Consider the following 18,221-nt stretch of genomic DNA (forward strand, 5'->3'; position numbering starts at 1 on the left):
CTGCTACGAGTCAGATCAAGATATACAATATTTTCATCACCCCAGAAAGTTGTTTTGCACTTTTCCAGGCAATACTCCCCTCTCACAAGACAACCACTATATTGAAGTCTATCACCAGAGACTAGTTTGGCCTGTTCCTGACCTTCATTCTAATGGAATCATATAGCATATATGCTTTTGCACATGACTTATTTGCTCAGCATAATGTTTTAAAGGCTCATTTATGTTTTGTGTTATGTAGTTTGCTTCCTCTTTCCTGAGTAGTATGCCATTTATGAATATACCAAAATTTATCAATTTTTTTCTGCTGATGGACATTTGAATTTTTAGTTTTGGGTTATGAATAAAACTGCTATCAGTATTCTTGTAAAAGACTTTATGTGTTTGTGTTTTGTTATTTCTTTTTGATATATACATAGGAATGAATTTGGGGGGGTCATAGATTAGGTGTATTTTAAGTTTTTTAGAAACTGCTAGTAGTTTTCCAAAGTGAATGTTCACTTCCAGCAGCAGTGATGAGAATTCCAGTTGCTCTACACCTTTTGTCTACAGGTGGTATTTTCAGACTTTGTAATTTTAGACATTCTGGTAGATGTATAGTGGTCTATCATTATAGTTTTAATTTGCTTTTTCCTAGTGATAATGATGTCCAGTACCTTTTTTAATGCTTGTTAGTTAGGCATTGTTTTGAATGCTTTATATTATTCATTCCTTATAGTATAAGGATAGAAGGATAGATTATCTTGAAGGAGATAATCTATCATCTCAATTTTATAGATAAGGGAACTGAGGCACAGAAGATTAAATAAATTGCCTCAGATTACACTTTTACCAGCAGTGCAGTTACAGTTGAACCTGACAGTGAGGGTCCTGAGCTTGTGCACCTCACCCCACACTCTCTTTACTGCCTTTGCTCCTCCATCAGGGTATTATGCAATGTCACACCTTCTCAATAAGCAAGAGAAGTTCAAACACTGCTCTAGGTTGTAATGGGATAGGTTGTAGAAGAGAGTGATACAGGATTGAAAAAACATTCTGGTCCTCTAGGAGCTTTAAACTCTAGTTGAAAATAGGCCAAGCAGTGTAGCCTGATTTGATAAGTACTGTAACAGAGGAATGTAAGCAAATGTTGCCTGGGCTAGTCACAGAGGTTTCCCAAAGGAGATTGTGAAATCTATGTATGTTTTTTTTTTTTTTTTTTTTTTTTACAGATTTTTAAGTATAATTTGTAAACCATAAAATTTATTTATTGTAAGAATACAATTCAATGATAACAGTTTTAAAATCTTTCTCTTACCTCAGAAAGTTTCCTTAGGCCCATTTGCCCTGTTTCCAAGCCCAGCCTTGGGCAACCACTGATTTGCTTTCTGTAACTATAGTTTTATATATAAAATAAAATGTTTATGTATATACATAATAAAATATATATATAATTATTGAACCTAACTTATAGAATAAAAATATATTTATTAAAAATAATAGATATAAAATGCATATTTACATAAATATATTATTTAAATATTTTTATATTTATATAAAATAATGTATATAAACGTATATATATTATATGCATATAAAATAAAACATACATATATAAAACCTGTTAAAAACCTGCTTGAGGAATAATTCAATATCATTGTTAAGTCTAGGGGGAAGGAGGAGTATACAATTAGAGAGGGATCCTGAGGGGGCTTCTAAAGTAGTAGTAATGTTGTACTTATTAAGCTGGGTGGTGGGTGTATTGGTATTTGCTTCTCTTTATGTATTTCTTTGAACTATACAAACATATTTTACATTTATAAATACATTTGATATAAATATTAAAGATGAACTTAGAAGCATCTGTTTTAATTAAAGGAAACAATAAAATAAAATATTGGAATCTAAAAGTAATTTATCAGATGCTATGCTGAAAGAATGCTAAATTTATCACCTATCAAATCATCTTAATTTATTACCTATTTAACAATATAATTTAAAATGTATCTGTGTATAAAATAAGTGTTTTTCTTGTTTCTGGAAGTGTTTTGTTTTTCTACTTTCTGTAAATGGAATCACAACGTAGGTGGGTATTCTTCTGGTTGCTGCTTTTACTTAATATTAGCATGTAGTGCAGCTCTAGTTTTTCACTTTTGTGTAGTATTCCAGTGTATTAATATATCACAATTTATAATTCACTCTACCATTGAGTTAAATCTGGTTGTTTTGCTCTTACAAGCCATGCTACTTGTCCATATCTTGACAAACATAGGCAGGAGTATATTACTGGAAATGGAGTTGTATGTTGCAGGATATGTGATTCTTCACCTTTGCTGGGCAATGCTAAGTTGTTTTCAAATGACAGTCCCATGAGCAGCAGTTAAACATTGCTGTGATTCCACATCTTTGCCAACATTTAACATCTTTTCATTGTTTAAGGCTGTTTGTGTTTTCTGTGAAATGTCTTTTTTTCCTTGCCTGTTTTTCTATTATGTAGCTTTGATTTTTGGAAGCTCTTTAGGTACTCTGAATACTAATTATTTGTTGGTTATTGTATTGCAAATTTCTTTTGCCAGTTTATATAACTTGTATTTCACTCTTTGTGGTATCTTTTGATGAACAGAATTTGTAAAATAACGTAGATAAATTTATTAATCATCTCCTTTATGTTCTGTACTTTTTGTTTAAGAAATTCTTCAGTACCCTGAGGAGAAGATTTTTTCCTTTCCTTCTACAGAATACCAAAGTTGAGATAGGCAACTTTCCTTCTTTGTCCTTCTGAGCAACAGGTTTATTTCTCATTCACCCTTATACTGATATTATAACCCAGCTTTATGTAGGAGTTCCCTCTTATAGTCTCCCGACCCTGAGCAAACCCTGGACTTTGTCTCCTGTCTTCCTCACCCCATGCAGGTGTGAAATGGCCCTCAGAAGAACATGAGGAAATAGCATCCACAGCTGTTGGCTCCAGAACCACACTTGTTTAGCCCTTACCAATGCCAGGAAATGGAAGTCTCACACGCTGCCTCTTAGTCCACACAAAACTAGGAACTGGACATTGGAATCACTAACTTTTGCCACAGACTATCTAAGTACCTTCAAAACCAAGCTTGCTAGAAGAAACAGCACAAATATACTCATCACTTCTGCTTTCATAATATTGAACAGTGTATCAGCTTGGGGAAAGCTAGGTCATGTGTGGAACTTGAGCTGTAAGGGAATCTGGGACATTTGAGCTTTAGTTTTCCAGCCACTGGCATATGGTAAGGCATGTGACTGGGAATTTAGAATGGAATTTTGAGACAGTCTACAATGTCCACAGGGACAAAAGGGGACTCCTACTCTACCTTCAGGCCTGAGATACATGAAATGTGGGCCAGAACCAAAACCAAAAGCAAAAAATAACAATGAAAACAGTAAAACCAGAAAATAACAAAATTGGTCTCCGTTTGTGAAGTCTGGTGGGGTGGGCAGAGGTGGTGTCCTCCGCTGCGGCAGAGGTGGTGTCCTCCGCTTTCACTTCTTAGTCCGTTTTGACACAGTTTGGGGCACGTCAAGTTTATGTGGCCTAAAAGGACATTTAAAAAGAGATTTCTGGAAGGCTGCTGGTTCTATGGATATGGGATTCAGAGTAGAGATCTGAACTAAAAGTGTGGATTTGGGAGTCATCAACATTTAAGTGGTGAGTCAAGCTGTGAAAGTAGATGAGATCACCATGCAGAGTGTGACTGGAGTGAGAAAGAAGAGGGCCTAGGAACATTTAAAGGATGGACAGGAAAAAAAAATCACAAAGTAGGAAAAAAAGAGTAGTAAGAAAGATAGGATTGAAAATCAGGATACGGTGTTATGGAAGTCAAGGGATGAACATCTTCCAGAAGGAGGGATTCATTAGTAATATTGAACGTTGTAGCGAGACATAGAAGACCAGATACTGCCTTTAATGTGCAGGTTGTACACTGCATAATTCTAGAGGGTGCTAATCTGTGAAAGGTGCCCCCAGATTTGTACAGAAATGGCATACAAACTGCATGGCCAAATGTAGAGACTGAATGAGAATTAAAAGTATGCTTTGGTTTTAGCAAAGAGGAAATCATTGGTCAATGTTCATTGTAGCTGTGAGTCCTAACCACCGAAGTGACTGTATCTGGAGATAGGTCTTTAGGAAGTTTCTAAGGTTAAATCAGGTTATAAGGATGGGACCTTAATCCAGTAAGAAGAAGAGAGAGAGCTCTTTCTCTCTCTACCATGTGAGGATACAGCAAGAAGGCAGCTATCTGCAAATTAAGAGGAGAGCTCTCACCAGTACCTGAACATGCTGGCACTTTGATCATAGGCTTCCAGCCTCCAGGATTGTGAAGAATAAATGTCTGTTGTCTAAGCCACCCAGTCTGTGGTATTTTGTTATGCCAGCTCAGATCAACTAAGATATGACAGGCACTGGAAATTCAGTGAAGAGCAGAAGAGAAGTGTTCTGTCCTTGTGAAACTTTCAGGATAGCGTTCAATCATAAATATTAAATTATTAGCTGTGTAAGTGGAAAAAAAGGAAACGTATAGGGAGCCATAAAGATAGGACATAGACATAAGATTGTTGTTGTAAGCAGGAGGCTTTTCTGAGGAAACGACTTGTGTAGAGATACGGTGGATGAGTAGCCAGGACAGTACAAGACAGAGGACCTTCCAAGCTTTGGGACCATCATATTCAAAGGCCCTGTGGTGGAAAGAATGTGATGTATCTCCATGGAACTAGAGGATTTCTATGATTGGAGGGCAGAGATTGAGAGACAGTTTGGCCAGATTTGAGGCTAGAAAGATGGGTGTTGGTTAGATCATTTATGGTCTTGCAAGACAAATTAAGGACTTGGACCTATTTCCTAAAAGCTGGAAAGTCAGTGAAAAGGAGTGACATGACCATTGAATTTTTTAAAAATTATTTTGGCAATTTTGAAAGCATGAAATTAGAAAGGTAGCAAGAATAGATGTAGGGAATGGTCTGCCTTTAAATGAGGCTTTCAGTTTCTCTTTTATTCATTCTGACGTTTGAGTGAAAAAAATTTTCACCCTTGAAGTACGTTCTCAACCTACAAATAGTAAAACCAGGCAGTCCAATAGGATTCGGTTTGTTTATATTTATAACCCTTTAAACATTTAATTAAATAATGTTAATCTAAATGACATTTTTATTACCTGATCTTTTCCCCTGTAGTGTTTATAGCTGATAGCTGCAAATATTTAAATAAACTATATTACTTAAATAATATAGTTGGCTAACTTTTAATGTGTTAGCTAAGGGAATGTTATTACTAATGGAAATGTGTTAGTGTTGAACATTTTTCAAAAATTATATAATAATATTATGTCACCTTTTTACATTTAACCTGTTCTGTTCAATTAAAACTCTTAACAATCATTAAATGATAAGAAGATAATGCATACAGTTTGTAATTTTAAAATTAAAGAAGTTCTCTTTGTACACAGTAACTGAAAACATTCTCTACCCTTAAAGAAAAAGCAATATCAATAACAATGCGTTAGCTCCCCCTACTGCTTGAACAAAAGATTTCATTTACAAAATATTTTGTCAACATTTTTCTGACAGTATTAAGTGAAACTGGCTGTTAGTTCCTTCTCTTCCTTCACTTCCTCCTTTGCCCACATGATAAACTTGAAACACAAAAAGCTGTCTAGTAAGGTTTTAAAAATCCTAATAATATAGTTTTTCTAATTTTCAGTTTATTTTTTCCCAAGGAGATAACCTGACGCCACTACTTTAAAGCCTTTAAATTCCTCAAATGAGGTTGCTTCGTTTAATCATTTATCTTAAAATACATCCATTAAAACTTGTTTTATCACGTATATTTATGTGATTTTTTAAAAAATTAAGTGACTGTAGACTTTATAGTTTGATGTCTTATTTTACCTGTAAAATTAAATTGGAAGTAAGTATCATGAATATCATATATATATATGTTTCTAAGACAGTGTGTGTAATTACAGTTGAAGTAGTTCGCAGTCTCATTTATAACTGAGGCCTCTGTGTTTATCCTGGTTTTCTTTGTTTGCCATATCTAATTTTCCGAAAGGGAAACAATACTATACACTCTTAACCCAGCCTTTTATGCTCCTTCCACCAGTATCAATTGCTGTAGCTGATTTTTGTCTTTTTTGTTGGCATGAGAGAATGCTTTAACTTTTAAATATTTAGAGAAAAATATGTGCTTGCTTTATGTTAATAGTTCTCAAATCAGGGAGATTGGTTTGGGAGCTGCATATCAGAATCAACTGGAATTTTTTCTAAACCTACCTTTCTTCTGTATAAGTTAGTACATTGTTTTTGGTTAATTTAAAAGTAAGTTATGCTTCCAGTTTTTGTTTGTTTTGTTTTGCTTTTTTGTAATCCTCTGGAAGAATAGTAGTATCATGCCTTAAAACATACTCAGGCTATGTAAGAAAGATGATTGCCGTATAAAAGATAGTATTGATTTGGTATAGGAAGTAACAGTGGAAGCTTAGTGACTTGAGTTCTGAAGCCAGACTGCCTGGATGGAAATCCTTCCTTTGCTACTTACTGTGTGACCTTGGACAAGTTACATAAAAGTTACTTACTTTCTCTTGTTTCAGTTTCCTTATTTGTAAAATAATAAAGCCTTTCAAAGAGTGCCTGGGTTGTAGTAGCACAGTACAAATGCTTGTTACCTGGTAAAAATAAGAAGAATATGTACATTGTAAAATTTCCTTTACCTACCTAGATATATGACTCCAATGTTTTTTCTCATAAGAATGTTCATAAAACATCTCTAGAATTTATAACAGATAGTGGTTTCTTAGTATAGTGATCAATCTTATGTGACTAAATATCATGATCACTTTATCTGATTAAATGAAATAATGGAATATGCACAATGAAATAGTAAAATGAGATAATACGTGTTAAGGTAAAACACAGTCCCTGGCATATAAATACGTTTCTTTACTCCCTTTATATGGTCAACACTGTGTCTAGTAATGACCCAATAAATCTTGATAGGTTGATTACCATTAACTTATTTTGACATAATATTCTATTCTTTGTACCATTGTAGAAATATTTATTTATTTAGCTCATGGATAGACAGAACCTTGAAAAGTCGAAAAAATTTCGGATCTAATAGTGAAGTAAAGAAGGCTGTATTTGTCAATTCCACTTTGTATTCTCTATGAGAGCCTTTTAAAGAATTCATTAGTTATACTAATCTGCATAACTCTCAGCTCCTAATGGAAGGGGCTAATGTGTACAGGTATTGATGTTTACAAGATTAATTCTGTTCTTCAAAAAGTAAATTTAGGTAAAGTTACACTGCTAACTTTTAGGGTTAGTTTTATTAGGGTATACTTTTTTTTTTTTTTTTTTTGGCTGCATTGGGTCTTCGTTGCTGCACATGGGCTTTCCCTAGTTGCAGTGAGCGGGGGCTACTCTTTGTTGCGGCACGTGGGCTTCTCATTGTGGTGGCTTCTCGTTGCAGAGCAGGGCTCTAGGTGCGCGGGCTTCAGTAGTTGTGGCACGCGGGCTCAGTAGTTGTGGCTCGCGGGCTCTAGAGCACAGGCTCAGTAGTTGTGGCGCATGGGCTTAGTTGCTCCGCGACATGTGGGATCCTCCCAGACCAGGGCTTGAACCTGTGTACCCTGCATGGCAGGCGGATTCTTAACCACTGCACCACCAGGGAAGCCCAAGGGTATAATTTATATGTAATGAAATACACATTTCAGTGAGCTTTGACAAATGTATATGTACTCGTGTACCCACCACCATTGTCAAGAGGTAACAACATTTGGTCTTTTCTAGAGTTTCTTATATATGTAATCATAGAGCATATATTCTTTTATGTCTGGCTTTTTATGCTCAGCATAGTGTTTTTGAAATTGATTCATATTGTTGCATATATCAGTAGTCCATTCCTTTTTATTACTGAGTATTACTTCATTGTATACATTTCACAGTTGTTTATCTACTGTATGGATGCTGTAGATGTTGATGGACATTTTAGGTGTTTGCAGTTTTGAGCTACAAATCTTTATGTGGACCTATATTTTTATTTTTCTTGGTTACTACTAGGGATTGCTTGGTTTTATGATAAGTGTGGGCATAGCTTTTTAAGAAACTGACAAACTGTTTTCTAAAATGACTATATCATTTTGCATTCCCGCTGAAAACGTATGAGTTTCAGTTGCTCTATGTCTTTGTCTGTACTGATATTTCCAGTTCTTTTTGCTTTTTTCTTTCCCTTTTTTTTCTTTTCTTTTTCCATTTTAGCTCTTGTAATAAATATGTAATGTTGTCTCATTATAGTTTGAATTTGCATTTTTCCAGTGACTGTTATGCCTCTTTTCATGTGATTATCGGACATTAGTATATCTTCTTTTGTGAAATGTCTGTTGAAATTTTATAATCATTTTTTAAATTGTATTTTCTTCTTATTTAGTTGTAAGAGTTCTTTATATATTCTGGCTAAAAAGTTCTTGTCAGATACAGGTTTTGCAAAAATTTTCTTCCAGTCTGCGGTTTGTGTTTTCATTTTCTTAGTGATGACTTTCAAAGAGTAGATGGTTTTAATTTTGATGAAATCCAGTTTATCATTTTTTTCCTTTATGGGTAATGTTTTTGTGTCCTGAGACTACTTTGCCTATCCCCAGGTTTCAAAGATTTTTTTCCTGTTTTCTTCTAGACATTTTGTGGTTATGGCTTTTAATTTTAGGATCCTGATCCATTTTGATTTGTTTTTCATGTGTGTGGTACGCATTTTTATTATTTTTGTTATTATTATTTTTTTTACTTAATATGGATACTCAGTTGTTCCAGCACCAATTATTGAAAAGTCTATCTTTTCTCATTATCTTGGCATATTTACCAAAAAACAATTAACTAAATTTATATACAGATCTATTTTTTTACTCTATTCCATTGATCTAATAAGTGTTAAAATCAGATAGTGTATGTGTTCTACATTTCTTATTCTGTTGCAAAACTTTTCAGGATGTTTTAGGTCATTTTGCATTTTTTACATAAATTTTACAATGTATTTATCAATTTCTATAAATAAGCCTGCTGGGATTTTGAGTGGGTTGTATTGAATCTATAGGTTAATATGGAAGCAATTGACATCTTAAAAATATCAAACTTTCCATTCTATGAACATGGTATATTTCTTGGTTTTATTAGGTCTTTAATTTTTCTGTATAGTGTTTTGTAGTTTTCAGTGGACAAGTCTTGTATATATTGTGTCAAGTTTATACCTAAGTAGTTCATGGTTTTTTGGTACTATATTAAGTGGTATTTTTTAAATGTTTACTTTCCCATCGTTTGTTGTTCCAGAATTGCGGTACACAGAAATTTGTATATTGACATTCTATACTGAAATTGTGCTTATTAATTTAACAGTTTTTATGGTGAATTTCTTAGTATTTTCTTTATATTGTGTTGTCTGTGAATAAAAAAGTTATTTTGTTATTTTTTAAAATTATGCTAAAATACACATAACATAAAATTTACCACTACGGCTATCTAGTACACTTACAGTGCTGTGCAACCATCATCACTGTCTAGTTCCAGAACATTCTCATCACCCCATGTGGAAAGCCCATGCTCCTTAAGCAGTCACTGCCCATTTCCACCTCCCCCAAACCCCTGGCAATTACTAATATGCTTCCTGTCTCTATGGATCTACTGATTCTGGATATTTAATACAAATGAAATCACACAATATACAGGCTTTTGGTCTGGCTTCTTTCACCCAGCACAGTGTTTTCAAGGTTTATCCATGTTATAGCATGTATCAGTATTTTACCCCTTTTTATGACTGCACATTATTTCATCATAGAGATCCACCACATATTGTTTATACATTTATAAGTTGATGGACATTTGAGTTGTTTCCACCTTTTGACTATTTTCAGTAGTGTTGCTATGAAAGTTTTTATACAAGTTTTTGTTCAAACACCTGTTTTTTTATTATTTTGGATATACACCCAGGAGTAGAATTCTTAAGCCAGTTGGTAATTCAATGTTTAACTCATTGAGGAACCACAAAACTATTTTCCACAGTGGCTGCACCATTTACATTCCCACCATAAATGTACAGTGGGTCCAATTTCTCCACACCCTTACCAACCTTTATTTTCTGTTTGTTTATTTATTTTTATTTTTTATTATAGCCATCCTAAGTGGGTGTGAAAATGTATCTCGTCGTTTTGTTGATTTCTAATCTGTATGTCTTTTATTTCTTTTTCTTGTCATACTGTACTGACTTGGACCATCAATACAATGTGGACTAGAAAGGTGAGAATGAAGACATTCTGTTCCCCATCTTAGGGTAAAACAATTATCTTACACCACTGAGTATAAGTTTAGCTAAAGGTTTTTCATAGATACCTTTTATCAGATTGAAAAAGTTTTCTTCCATTTTTAGTTTCTAAGTTTTCATTATGAATGGATGTTGAATTTTATCAAATGATTTTTCCACATATATCAAAATATTTTTTACATTTTTGTTCTGTTTTATATTACTATATTGAGTTATATTGAATGATTTTTGAATGCTATATCAATCTTTCATTCCTGAGATACACACCACTATGTATTCCTCAATTCTTTCAGTAGTGTTTTCTAGTTTATAATGGAGAGATCTTATACATATTGTATTAAATTTATTCCTAAGTTGTTCATGTTTTTTGCTGCTGTTATAATTGATATTTAATAAGTTACCCATTACAATTTCTTGTGGCTAAAGAAATAGAGTTGAATTTGTATATTGACTTTATATCCTGCAAACGTATTATGCTAAACTCACTTTTTAGTTGCTTTTTGTGGATCCCTCAGTATTTTCTACCTATATATGATAATCTATTGCTAAATTTTACTTATTAATATTTTATCAAGGATTTTGATGCTTTGTTTAAGAGTGATGTTCGTCTGTGGATGTCTTTTTTTTTCTTTTTTTTCTTCAAAGTATAGTTAACTTACAATATTTTATTAATTCCATATGTACAACATAGTAATTTGATATTTTTATGTATTATACTTCACATAGTTATTATAAAATATTTACTATACTCCATATACTGTACATTATGCCCTTGTAACTTATGTATTTTATACCTAGTTGTTTGTACTTCTTAATCCTTTTCACCCATTTTAGCCCTCCTCTTATCCCTCTCCTTTTTGGCAACCACCAGTCTGTTCTCTGTATCTGTGAGTCTGTTACTGTTTTGTTATATTTGTTTGTTTGTTTTGTTTTTTAGATTCCACATGTAAGTGAAAACATACAGTATTTATCTTTCTCTCTCTGACTTATTTTACTAGCATAATGTCATCAGGTCCATCCATGTTGTCACAGATGGCAGGATTTCATTCTTATTTATGGCTGAGTGACACTCAATTGTGTGTGCATGTGTGTGTGTGTATGTGTGTATATATACACATACACAAACACATATACCACATTTTCTTTATCCATTGACGGACATTTTTGTTGTTTCCATATTTGACTGTTGTAAGTAATGCTGCCGTAAACATTGGGATGCATATATCTTTTTGAAGTATTGTTTTTGTTTTCTTCAGATAAATGCCCAGAAGTGGAATTACTGGATCATATGGTAGCACTATTTTTTATTTTTGAGGAACCTGCATACTATTTTCAATAGTGGCTGTACCAATTTATATTCCCACCAGCAGTACATGAGGGTTTCCTTTTCTCCTCATCCTTGTCAACATGTGTTATTTCTCATCTTCGTGATGGTAGTCATTCTGACAGGTGTGAGGTGATATCTCATTATGGTTTTGATTTGCATTTCCCTGATGACTAGGGATGTTGAGCTTTTTTTCATGTGCCTATTGTCCATCTGTATGTCTTCTTTGGAAAAATGCCTGTTTAGATCCTCTGACCACTTTTTAACTGTATTGTTTGTTCTATTTGATATTTAGTTGTGTGAGTTCTTTATCTATTTTAGATATTAACCCTTTATCAGTTACATCATTTGCAAATATCTTTTCCCATTCATTAAGTTGCCTTTCCATTTTGTTGATGGTTTCCTTCACTGTGTAAAAGCTTTTAAGTTTGATTAGGTCCAATTTGTTTGTTTTCACTTTTGTATTCCATGCTTGAGGAGACAAATTCAAAGAAAATATTGCTAAGACCAGTGTCAAAGACCATACTGCCTATGTTTTCTTCTAGGAGTTTTGTGGTTTCAGGTCTTACATTTTGGTCTTTAATACATTTTGAATTTATCTTTGTATATGGTGTGAAAAAATGTTCTAATTTCATTCTTTTACATGTAGCTCTCCAATTTTCCCAACAGCACTAATTGAAGAAACTGTCTTTTCCCTATTGTATATTCTCGCCTCCTTTGTTGTAGATTAATTGACCATATGTGTGTCAGTTTATTTCTGTTCCATTGATCTTTGTGTCTATTTTTGTGCCAGTACAATACTGTTTTGGTAACTGTAGCTTTTCTGTAGCAAAATCTGAAGTCAGGAAGTATGATACTTTTACCTTTGTTCTTTTTTTCTCAAGATTGCTTTGGCTTCTTGGGGTCTTTTGTGGTTCCATACAAATTTTAGGATCATTTGTTCTAGTTCTGTGAAAAATGTAATGGGTATTTTGGTAGGGATTATATTAAATCTGTAGAATGCTTTGGGCAGTATGGACATTTCAACAATAATTTTTCCAATCCATGAACATGGGATATCATTCCATTTATTTATATTATTTTTAATTTCTTTCTTCAGTGTCATATAGTTTTCAAAGTACAAGTCATTCACCTCCTTGGTTAAATTTATTCCTAGGTATTTTATTCTTTTTGATATGATTGTAAATGGGATTGTTTCCTTGATTTCTCCTTCTGATAGTTTATCATTGGTCTATAGAAGTGCAACAGATTTCTGTATATTTTTCTTATATCCTGCAACTTTATTGAATTCATTTATTAGTGCTAATAGTTTTTTGGTGAAGTGTTTAGGGTTTTCTGAATAGTACAGTATCATGTCATTTGCAAATAGTGACAGTCTTACTTCTTTCCTTCCAATTTGGATGCCTTTTTTTTTTTTTTTTTTCTAGTCTGATTGCTGTTGCTGAACTTCCAGTACTATGTTGAGCAAAAGTGTTGAAAGTGGGCATCCTTGTCTTTTTTTTTTTTTTAATTTTTATTTTATTGAAGTATAGTTGATTTACAGTGTTGTGCTTGTCTTATTTCTAATCTCAGGAAAAGCTTTGAGCTTTCCACTGTTGAGTAGAATGCTAGCTGTGAGTTTGTCATAAATGGTATTTACTATGTTGAAGTATGTTCCCTCTATACCAACTTGGTCAAGATTTTTTTTTATTATGAATCGATGTTGGATTTTGTCAAGTAGTTTTTCTGCATCTGTTGAGATGATTGTGTAATTTTTATTCTTTGTTTTGTTAATGTGATGTATCACGGTGATTGACTTGTGGTTGTTGAACCATCTTTGTATCCATGGAATAAATCCCACTTGATCATGATGTATGATCCTTTTTATGTATCGTTGAATTTGGTTTGCTAATATTTCATTGAAGATTTTTGCATCTGTGTTCATCAGGGATGTTGGCCTCTAATTTTCTGTAGTAGTAGTGTCTTTGTCTGGTTTTGGTATCAGAGTAATGCTGGCCTCATAGAATGAATTTGGAAGTGTTCCCTCCTGTTCAATATTTTGGAATAGTTTGAGAAGGATAGGTATTAACTCTTCTTTAAATTTTTGATAGAATTGCCCTGTGAAGCTGTTGTGTCGTGGACTTTGGTTTTTTGGGAGTTTTTTGATTACTGATTCAATTTTAATATTAATAATTGGTCTATTTATATTTTCTGTTCCTTTTTTATTCAGTCTTGGATGATTGTATGTTTCTAGAAATTTATCCAATTATTCTAGATTGTCCAGTTTGTTAGCATGTACCTGTTCATAGTATTATCTTATGACTATATTTCTGTGATATTGGTTGTAATTTCTTCTCTTTCATTTCTAATTTTGTTTACTTAGACCTCATTTTTTTTTCCTTGATGAGTCTGGCTAAAGGTTTGTCAATTTTGTTTATCTTTTAAAAACCAGCTCTTAGTTTCATTGATCTTTTCTATTTTTTTGTCTCTATTTTCATTCTAACCTTTATTATTTTATTATTTTGTTTGATTTTCTCTGTTTTAATGAAATTAGGGGAAAGAGTTACATATCCTGGTCTTGAAGGTGTGTCCGTGTGTGGGAACATCCCTATACAGGCTGCTTGTGCCCCGTGGCATTGGTGGGAGAGTTGAATCTGAAGCAATCATGGGCCATGTCTTCTGGGATGTGCTGCTGACCACTGCCTTGGTGGGAGGTAGGGCCAAAGTTGGATGAGCTAGAGCCAGAGCCCAGTGTGAGTCAGGGTTTTTCCCATACTTGATGGTAATTGCACCTCTGTCTGGTGGTGGAACTGTGGCCTGTGGGGCTAGAGCAGGAACCCTGAGGGAATTGGGCTTTTGTCTCAGAGCATTGGTGGTTTTGGACTTGGATTGTCTTGGTTAGGGATGAGGTCAGGGCCCAAGAGGCTGGAGCAGCAGTTCTGATCTGGTTTTGCTTCTCCTCTTCTCAGCAGGCATACAATGGTGATGGTGGTCTCTGCCTTGGTTGGGGGTGGGTGTCAGGGCCCAAGGGGCTGGAGCAGCCATTCTGAGCTGGCTGTGCTTCTCCCTACTGTGTGTGATGGCAGTCTCCACGTTGGTGGGAAGCAGTGCCTGAGCTGGAGGGGCTAGAGCAGGTGCTCAGTGTAGGTTGGGCGGGCATGCTAGGATGGTCCTGGCAGGCTGGCCAGAGCACCAAGCAGTTTTCATTCTGCTGCCTCTATCCTTGGACTGGGAGCAAGCAAGTCTGTGTGCATGCCCTTCAAGAGCAGAGTCCCGGTTTCTTACAGCCCTCTGGAAAACCCCACTGATTTTCTAAGTATCCAAGGGGACTCATCTTCCTGGTGCCAGACCCCAGGGCTTGGGTGCTTAATATGGGATTTGAACCCCTGACTTCTTCAGGAGGATGCCAAGACTGTGATATCCCCTTCCTCTTCTTGGTCACCAACTAAGGGGCTGGGTTGCAACTAGAAATGATTCTCTTCCTCTCCTACCAGACTCTGTGTGGTTCTCTTTTTCATAACCTTGGTTGTAAAAGAGCTATCTGTCCTGCTAGTGTTCAGGTCATTCTCAACAAGAGTTGCCCTATATGTAGTTGTAGTTTTGATGTTTTCGTTGGGGGAAGTGAGCTCAGGGTCTTCCTACTCCATCATCTTGATCCTCTCCTTCATGATGGATGTCCTTTATTGTAACGTCTTTATCTTTAAAAATTTTTGTGATAATGCTGGCCTCATAAAATGAGTTGGGAAGCAGTCCATCTTACTCAGTTTTCTGAAAGAATTTGTATAGGATTTGTACATTTCTTCCTTAACTGTTTGATACAGTTCACCAGAAAAGCCATCTGGGCCTGGAGCAGTTTGTTTGTTTTTGGTGGGAGACAAGATTTAATTTCAAATTTAGCTTAATTGATTTAGAGCTGTTCGTATAGCCCATTTCTTCTTGATTCATTTAAGTAAATTGTATCTTTTCAGAATTTTATTTCATCTAGTTTGCCAACTTTTTTCATAAAAATTTCCACTCCATTACATTATTATTGTTTAAATGCCATTGATTCTATAATGATGTCTCTCCTTTTCCCAAATATTGGTCATGTTTTATCTCTTTAATATCTTTCAGTTTCATTGTTTGTCTATTTTTTATTTTATTTATTTCTGATATGTATTATTTTCTTTCTGTTTAGTTTAGTCTTAATTTGCTCTTCTTGTAGCTTTTTAAGTTGGAAGAAGCTTAGATCATTGAATTTAGACCTTAATTTTGTCAAATATATTTATACTCTAAAGTATCCTATGACCACTGCTTTATCTGCATCCTACAAATTTTAATATCTGTGTTTTCCTTTTTATTCAATTTGAGGTATTTTCTCATTTCTCTTGTGATTTCTTCTTTGACCCATAGGTTCTTTAGAAGTATGTTTTTTAATTTCCAAGTACTTGGGGATTTTTCAGATATCTTTCTGTTATTGTTTTCTAATTTAATTCCATTATAGTAGAGAACACATTTGGCATTACTTCATTCCTTTCAAATCTAAATAATGGTCCAACAAATGGTCTTTCTTGGAACATATTCCATGTGCACTTTAAACAAATATCTATTCTGTGTTGTTGGGTATAGTGTTGCACAAATGTCAGTTGATTGATGGTGTTGTCTAAATGTTCTATATTCTTACTGAGTTTCTGTCTACTTGTAATACAACTTTATAAGACAAATGCTGAAATTTCCAACTATAATTATGCATTTGTCCATTTTCTTTTTAAGTTCTGTCAGCTTTTACTTCAAGTATTTTGACATTTGCTATTCGGTGAATACATACTTACAATTGTTATGTCTTCCTGATGAATTGACTCTTTTATAATTATGAAAAGTTTCTTTTATATCCCTGACAATATTCCTTGTCCTGAAATCTGCTTTGATATTAATATAGCAACTCTAGCTTTCCTTTGATTTATGTTTGCATGATAAAAATTTTTATCCTTTAAATTCCAAACCTGTGTGCGCCTTTATATTAAAAATGAATTTCTTGTATATGATGTATAGTTTGGTCTTTGTCATCCAGTCTAATATCCTCTGATTTGTAATTGGAGTATTTAGACTATTACATTTAATGTGCGTATAAATATGTTTGAGCTTAAATGTAACATCTTATTTATTCCCTATTTGTCTCATGTTCTGTCTTCTGTTTTTCTTTTACTGCATTTTTGGATTAAGTTATTTTCAGGATTCCTTTTATGTCTTCTGTTGACTTTTTAGGGTACTGTTTTTCCCTTAGTGGTTGATCTTTGGTTTACAATATGCATCCGTAATTTATCACAGTCTTCCTTTAAATTATAGTATGCCATACCACATATAGAGTGAGAATCTTACTCAGTATGCTTTCATTTCTCATTTCCTATTCTTCATATTGTTGTCTTCAGACATTTTATTTTTGCATTTAAAACTCCACAGTATATTTTTAACAAACTGCTTTAACAAGTAAGTTGTCCTTTAAAGAAAATTAAAAAGAAAAAAATAAATTTTACATTTACCAACATATTTACCATTTGAGGATCACTTTACTCAGTTGTGTTGATCCAAGTTTCATTTGATGAAATTTTTCTTGTACCTGAAGAACTTCCTTTGCCATGTCTTATAGTTCAAGTTTACTGATGATAAATTCTTTTAGGATTTGTTCCTATGAAAAAGTCTTTATTTCACCTTCATTTAAAACATTTTATATACAGTAAAATTACTCTTTGGTTTACAGTTCCCTGGGTTTTGACAGATGAATAGGGTTGATTATACATAACTACAATCAAGATATAGAACAGTTACATTATTCCCTAAATTCTCTCATGCTCACCCTTCATATTCAATCCTTTCCTCCCTCACCCAACCCTGACAATTACTGATCTCTTCTCTATCCCCATAGTTTTATTATGCTTGCTCGCCTTGTTGAAGAGGGACAGCAACTTCAACAAGCTTATAACTTCTCTGCCTTCCCCTGGATCCTAGTTCAGACTCTACCTGCTGGGTCAGATAGATGTATATTTAGCTCTGTGGTGAAGGGTTCTAGTTTCTCTGATACATACCCACATTATCAAGATCAGAGACAGTGAAACTGGCATGAGTTTCAGTTCATCCTCATCAGTACCATCTTTTCCTTGCTGTCCCCTACTTTACATCCATCTTCCTTTCCTGACTGCCTCAGGCACTGCATTTTTGGATCTTAGGGGTTTGGCCATCTCAGTGCTCCTGTCCCTTTCAGTTATAGTTTTGCATCCAGCATTATATTCCTGCCACTCTCTCAGGAATTTGAGGGTTTTGTTGTTGCTGTTCATCAGTGCTCTAAGGGTCACAATGTGTATTGTCCTTCCGCTAGTAGTTTAAGGCTTTTGTTTTGTTGGAGAGACAAGGAGAAAGGATCTGGATAGAGTTTTATCTATTTCCCTCAGTGGCTGCTCTTCCTCTCCCCTAGGCCTGTACCATGTTGGATTTTTGTTTGGATACCAAACACTATAAATTTCATGTTGTGGAGTGTTATACTTTGTTTTATTCCTTTAAAGGCTTTTGTATTTTGTTCTGCCTAATACTTGTTTTTAGATAATTTTGATAATTAAAAGCTTATTTTTA

The 18,221-nt window shown here is 34.2% G+C and overlaps 1 protein-coding gene across 5 annotated transcripts in view; it reads left to right on the plus strand.

Moving 5' to 3' along the window:
- The window catches only part of RNF180 (ring finger protein 180), a 301,957-nt gene that overhangs the window by 30,575 nt on the left and 253,161 nt on the right, over nucleotides 1-18,221 (plus strand). The gene's annotated exons all lie outside the window — the stretch shown is intronic.

Source organism: Eschrichtius robustus, chromosome 2 (genome assembly GCF_028021215.1).
Source record: "Eschrichtius robustus isolate mEscRob2 chromosome 2, mEscRob2.pri, whole genome shotgun sequence".
NCBI classification, from domain to species: Eukaryota; Metazoa; Chordata; class Mammalia; order Artiodactyla; family Eschrichtiidae; genus Eschrichtius; species Eschrichtius robustus.